Here is a 6442-nt window from a genome sequence, read left to right on the forward strand (position 1 = left end):
CATGTCACTACTTCAGTTACTTGCTGCCAATGCTGACTTTCAAGATGTGAGCTGCCTGCTGTAAAAGTCAGCCCTTCTGGGGACACAGAGCTTGCCAGCGGGGCTGCTCCTGCTCGGTCAGTGCTGGGCCAGCTGCTGCCGCTTCAAGGAGAAGCAGAACACATCCGAGGACCAAGCAGTTCTTGGGAGGCCCTGTAAGCAGATCCCACAAGTGGACAGTGTGTGACGCTGACCTGCGCAGCTCCGTGCGTCGGGCCTGGCGGCCCCCGGGGGCTGTGAGGGGCCCATGAACAGCCCACAGCTGCCCTCTTCTGCAGAGATTTGCCCCTTTGCCATTTTTGTCCAACAAAAATACCACAGACTATAAAAAACAGTAGCCCATGAGAAACAGAAGCTTATTTCTCACAGTCTGGAGTCCGGAAGTCCGAGCGCAGGGTGGCAGCATGGGCGGGTGGGGGCCCTCTTCTCGGATGCAGACTTGCCGCTGTGTCTTCACATGGTGGAAGGGACAAGGGGGCCTCGTTTATAAGGGCACTAATCCCATTCGTGACCTAAAAGCCTTCCGAAATACCATCACCTTTGGGGGTTAAGATGTTAACATATGAATCTGGGGGGGGGGTGACACAAACATTCGGACCACAGCAACTTTCTTACAAGTGTCTCTCCTGGGAGCCCTGCTGCAATAACCCACTCACTCGAGGATCTCGGGAAGCTGACCTGAGACATCCAGTGTGAGGGGTCTGGGGGCATATCCGTCCCTGTCGGCCCACACTGCTGGCACACTGTCACCCGCAGCCTCAGCAGGAGCCAGAGTGGACGGAACATCGGGGCCCCTCCCCACTAGCAAGTGATGTCAGGGAGCAGCCAGCCGTTCACACATCCGGCATCTGGTGAGTCTCAGAAGGTGGCGCCCACAAGGGCCCTCGTTCAGTCTGCCCCTGCCCTTCTTCGTGGGGGGGACGCCTGTTCTTGGGCCAGGTCACCCGGGGAACCACGGCCTGACGCTGAGTCCTCCCTGGCAGGCAGGGGAGCTGAGAGAGTGTTCTCATCCACTCTCCCTGGGGCTGGTCTACTCTCAGCAGCCCGTATGGTCCAGTGGGGGCCTCCTGGAAAGCACCACTGCTCTGAAGCTTTCACCCCACTCCCTGCCCTCACCCAGACTCTGGAACACAGACGTCAGCCAGACTAGACATGACTCTGTCCCACCCCAGGTGCAGGGACCCTCCTGCTGTGTTGCCCTCTTGTCTCCTAGCTGCTGTCTGACTTTCGTCCTGGCTTGGTCCCAGGTTGACCTGTCTGTGCCTCAGTTTCCTCATCTGTAAAAGGGGTATAATAATAGTACCTCCTTCCTAGTGGTGTTGAGAGTGACTCTGCCTCACACTTTAATAAGAACCAGCATAAATGTAAGCTTTTCCCGTCAACTATTTCTTCTTCATGAGGGTCAGCATCCAGCCCGGCCCATCCTGCACCAGTCGCGCTGCACTCGGGGCAGCTGACAGAACTCAAGGGCGAAATAAGAACAGGCTGCCATTGGGGAGAACAAGGCAGCCCCTGTGGTTCTGCCTCAGAGGGGAGTTTGGAGGAGGAATGCCTCTGTCTGCAGGGCTCCAAGGAGAGTGTCAAGGCCTGACCTTCCTTGGATTCTTCGGCCAAGTCCATTGTGAAGTCTCCCACACTTGGGCTTAAAAGGCCAGGCCCCGTTCTGGCAGGAGAATTACAAACCCGGAACTATGGTCACTTGGTTTTAAGAAGCCCATTGTAAGCCTGACCACCAATGCGGATTTGGCCAAACTCCATCCCATGGCTGGACGGTAGCCTCAGAGATTAAATCCTAAATAAATACTCCAACCAAATGCCCTGCCGACTGGAAGCCATACTGGTCTGTAGCTGGAAATAAGGCAAGAAAGAACCATGATAACATCAACCAGATAAGGGAGAATTCAGGAAGCCAGCTAATCACTATCCAAGGCCATTACATTCTTTGTGGGAGTTTCAAATCAGCGGGCCCTTCCCTGTGGGGGCAGCGCTAGGCTCCCTGGAGAGTGAATGAGACAATATCTAGCCGTGATGCTGATAACCCGGGACTGTGCCGTCCAGTACGGAGCCACCAGCCACACGTGGTTCGCTAAACTTTTAACTCAGTGAATAACATTTAGAAGTCAGCTCCGCAGTTGCGCTAGCCACACGTTTAGTGCTCGGTGGCCACGCGGCCAGTGGCTACTGCCTTCCACAGTGCAGACAGTTCTGCTGGGCAAGGCCGAGCTACTGCCTTAGATCAGCCCCCGAGACACAAGCCCAGCTCACCGTAATGAAAGCGGATATTTCATTAACAGCCAAGGCTGTAATCGGATCAAAATCTCAGGCACAGAAACGTGGGACTAAGGTACCACCTACTCCCACCTCTGCTCACCCCCTTGGGGACCGGCACACGGCCCTGGTGGCCCAGCCCTGAGGGCTCTGTCCTCCTGGCACTTGGTGCAGCACAAGCTTTGTGGCCACTAACACCTGCAGAGCCATGGCCTCGGGGGTCGTGTCCACCTCCTCTGCCCTGGCTGCATACAGCCCGCAGCACCCTTTCGCTCTGGTCACTTGCCCCGCGGCAGCTGCAGACACCAGCCCCACTTTGGGCACCGCTGCTGCTGTTAATTGCCCTTCCTCTGTCTCCTGCAAAGAGTGTGGCTTCCTAGAAGAGCCAGGCCCTCTTCCTCCTGACCCAGCAGGAGAACAGCATCCCCAGCAATGGTCCAGAGAAACCTCAAGCCAAGCCTTTCTCACACCAAGGGCCTGCCTCCCCCCTTCCCAGGCAACGGCCCCCGGGTCCACGAGGCCCACCCCTCCTGCCCTTCTCTTCCTCTTAACCTTGGTATCTGCCATCTCTTTGCTGAACCTGTGAGCAGAGTCAGCGCAGGCCCTTTTCTGTATCCTTTGGAGGTTTTAGTTTCACGAGACAGAGTGTAAGAAGGACATTAAATGGTCAAATCAAATGGCCCTGGGAGCCCAGAGAGAACAATTCTACCCACCCGGCTGGGGAGGCTTATTGGAGATGGTGCTCGACGGCAGGGTCCTCAGGAACAAGCACAATTTTCAAAGGTGCAGGTGGGGAAACTGGGATGGAGAGAGGAGCCGCAGCAGCGGGTCAGCAGGTGGAGACAGGAACAGCATGGTTGGGAATAGGGAGAAAATAAGGCTAACGGGGTACAGAACACCGGGAGCTGGGTCTGGACTCCTGCCCTGGGACTTGCCCGACATCCTGGCAGTAGGGATGGCATCATCCGCTTCGAGCTGTGTGCCTGCATCTCCCAGGAGCAAAAGTCAGTGCTCAGAGCAGGTGAGGGACTCGCCTTTTCAGTCCCCCCACAGCCAGTAACTCTCTGGGCCTGGCCTCAAACCTTGGCCTCAAACTCTTGGAATAATCATTGCTTCTGATTCTAAGGTTGCTGATCACCATCCAGTTAGTCTTAAAATCTTAGAAATCAGTAAATTACAGCTTAATTTTCTACTGGAGAAATTAAACAACATTCTTAGAAAGCTGTTCCAGGGACTGACTCGCACAGGTGTTTTAAGATGCAATGAACTTCTCCGATGAAAATATATGTCAAGGGCCTGACAAATAATCTCCAGCCAGGCCCTTCTTTGGAAGGTTCCCGATCTTTGCTTGAAAGATTGCTCACAGCCTAATTGCATTTCTTTCAGATCGGTCCAACAGAAAATCCAATTGGGCATTTATCTTGAGGTGAAAATGCCGCCTTCCTGCTTTTAAGCAAACTGCCCATGGTATCATGAGCTCAGACTGCAGGACTCGGCAGAACAAAGACAGGAAAGCTGGTCACTTCCGATCGGGGGTGCATATTAATTCCCTGGACTTTCTCTGTTCCAACTCATGACTCCATGGATCGAGTTCTTTCAAGAAAAGAAAAATAGACCTTGTCATTTCCTATTGTTTCAAAGACAAAATCCAGCCTGGGAAAGATTACGGCAAGGAGAAGGAGGCTCGTGTTCAGATGACTAAACACGAATCTGACCTGGAAAATGCTTGATTCGTTTCCGAGGAAGGGAGGGAGCAGCAATTAGAGGCATGGGCAGAATCGTGACATGACCTCCCTCAAGGAGAAAAAGCAAAACGTTCCCAACTTACTAACAATTAACCAGCAAGAGAATGTGTTATGAATCTCTGAAGAATTTGCAAACCCTGGTGAGTTGCCTCCCAGCTCTGAGCTCCCAACTTCCTTCCTTAGAACTTGACCTCTGATTGTGAAGCCTCTGGAGCCTGGGAGAGTGAGGCATGTGCTGTCAGCAGAGGGGGAGTCACGCCAAGCTTTCTGTTAAATCATCTCGCCTACATCACTCAGCTCATGCACGTGGAAAACTTCTTTTCTCACGGAAGATGTCTTAGGAAGAATTCCAACTGTTCTGAAAAAATTAAGATAAAGATGTATTGTGTTGGGTTTTTAAATGAGGTAGATCTGTATGGGCTGACATGAAAAATTCTTGAAGTCGTATTATTAAATGAAAAGTACCAACTGGGAAATACTGCAATAGATGATGGTATTATTATGGAAAAGAAAAAGCCTCAACATAAAAGTCTATGTTTCTGTGTATGCACAGACATCTAGAGGTCTGCCTCTAACATCTGCAAGGGCTCCAAGAAGAAATGGAGTGTTTCATACCACACAGCCAAATGCTATATACATTAAGCGAAAACAAAAATTTATATAAAAAAAAGGTTCTCTTTTCCTTCCTTGACAAATTTACCTTTATAATGACCTTGAAGACCAGGTTCAAACTTGGAATTCTCAGACTTTTCAGGGTTTGGTGCAACAGTATGGCAGAATGGGGGGGAGGGGGGCAGGATCAGACTTTGGCCCCGTCCCTATTTTCTCGACCCAGCTCATCCTTGTCACCCCCGGTGAGAGGCCTCACAGACTTAAGCATGGACAACATGGTTCATGTGTCCATGCTCCATTTCATCCATGTCCCCAGACAGCCCGAGGGAGGGACAGAGGTGAGATGGGATGAGAAAGGTGGATCAGGGGCCAGAGTCTGACCTTGCCCCCTCCACCCCATGCCACCGTATTACAAATGAAGATGCTGGGAGAATAAACACCTGATCTCCCCCCTCCTTCCCTTTCATCTCCCACGGGATCCCCACTGGCCCAGACCAATGGGAAGTCGAAGGGCAGGGAAGACAGCTGATGACACACGGGGTGAGGTCAGGGTGGAAAAGGCTAGAAGAGAGTGGAGAGCAGGTGGGGTGGGGCAAAGGGACGGGATTCTGTACCAGGGCAAACAAAAAGCCCAAATGAGGAGCTGGGCTGTAAGAGATGAGTGGGTAGACGACGGGGCTCAGGAAGCCCCGTCAGAGTCCAGGCTGGGCCTCTGAGCTGCCTGCCCGTCAAGACACCCGGAGAGCCCGTGATACAAAAGCAGGTCCCAAGACACACACTACTATATATAAAAGACATAAGCCACAGGGACCTACAGTACACCACGGAGAACTGTATTCAACTTCTTATGATGACATATAATGGAAAAGAATCTGAAAAGAAAAAATATATATGTAAGTGTATGTATAACCAAATCACTTTGCTATATACCTAAAATTAACATTGCAAATCAACTACACTTTGGTAAAAACAATTTTTAAATGCAGACCCCTGGGCCCCCCGCTCCCGGAGGTTCAGTGGCTCTTGGGTGAGGACTTGGAATCTATCCTTTTAGGTGACTTGGAGCGCCCTGGGCAGGGGGCAGATGGCCTTGGCTGAGGACCAGGACTGGCCCCTGGGTGCTGGGGGTCCTCGGCCCCAGGGAAATGCAGGGGGCAGGAAGCCAAGCAGGTGAAGACAGTTCAACTTCACGCCTCTAGAAATTCTAAGCCCTCCTGTAAGCCTGTCTAAAAACTTTCACTGACCCAGAGTGGGTAGCCTTGGGTGTCTTGTCTATAGGGCTGGTGAGAAACTGGGGTGAATGGGGTTTTATAAGCACCTCTCATATCTGTACTAATTTCAACTAGGGTGACCCACCATCCAGATTTGCTGGGGACTGGGAGGATTTCAGCAGCACAGGAGTCTCAGTGCTAAAACCAGGGTAGTCATCCTGGGTAACCCATGATGGGTAGACACACAAGGAGGGGTCCACCTCACCCTCACCTCCCTTCTGAACATCCAGTGTGGAACCCGGAGGCCTGTACGGAGAGCAGTCTCCCATTGCACTGAACAGCCACTGGTTTCTAAATCTCACTTTCCTTAAATCCATATCTCTAAGAAATATTATAGCATTTGCTCCTTTTCCTTTTATAAGGCATGTTGAAAAATTGCCATTCATTTCTAAATCCCTCTTTTCAGTCACTTTTAATATTCTTTTAAAAAGAAAGACTAAAACTTCGCATACTTGGACTAAACCCAAAGGTGAATATTTATTTCAGCAAAATTCATTCAGGGTCTTG

The sequence above is a fragment of the Vicugna pacos genome, chromosome 1, assembly GCF_048564905.1.
Source record: "Vicugna pacos chromosome 1, VicPac4, whole genome shotgun sequence".
Taxonomy (NCBI): domain Eukaryota; kingdom Metazoa; phylum Chordata; class Mammalia; order Artiodactyla; family Camelidae; genus Vicugna; species Vicugna pacos.